The 389-nt window shown below is 41.9% G+C and overlaps 1 pseudogene; it reads right to left on the bottom strand.

Moving 5' to 3' along the window:
* Positions 1-389, bottom strand: part of LOC107737958 (kinesin-like protein KIF1C) — a 29,470-nt pseudogene that overhangs the window by 14,928 nt on the left and 14,153 nt on the right.

Genomic DNA, 389 nt, shown 5'->3' with positions numbered 1-389 from the left:
ACTTTTTGATAACATTTTGGATTATTGATTAGAAGGTGCTCCTAAAATTTTGAACGTGCTCCAAAATTTTGTAAGTTTTAAGTGCTCCTAAAAAGAAAAGTAAGCGTCGAGCCCTGATATGTGTGTGTGTGTCTGTTTGTTTGTGTGTGTGTGTGTGTGTGTAAGTGTGTGTGAGTATGTGTGTGTGTGTCACGCGCGGCGTCACAGGCGCGCGAATTCCTGCGCGTCACGCGCGTCAGTGAGCGCCGAGCTGCGTGACAGCAAGACGCGTGGTTCACGCTTGACAAAAATATCAAGCGTGTTTTGGTAACACTTTATTTTAAGGTGTCCCTGTTACACGTTACATGTACTTACTATTATAATAACAATAAATTATGCATAATTACATG

Source organism: Sinocyclocheilus rhinocerous, unplaced genomic scaffold (assembly GCF_001515625.1).
Source record: "Sinocyclocheilus rhinocerous isolate Xijiao unplaced genomic scaffold, SAMN03320098_v1.1 scaffold404, whole genome shotgun sequence".
NCBI classification, from domain to species: Eukaryota; Metazoa; Chordata; class Actinopteri; order Cypriniformes; family Cyprinidae; genus Sinocyclocheilus; species Sinocyclocheilus rhinocerous.
Note: the sequence above shows the minus strand (reverse complement) of the source record. Positions and strands in the feature narration are given on the sequence as shown.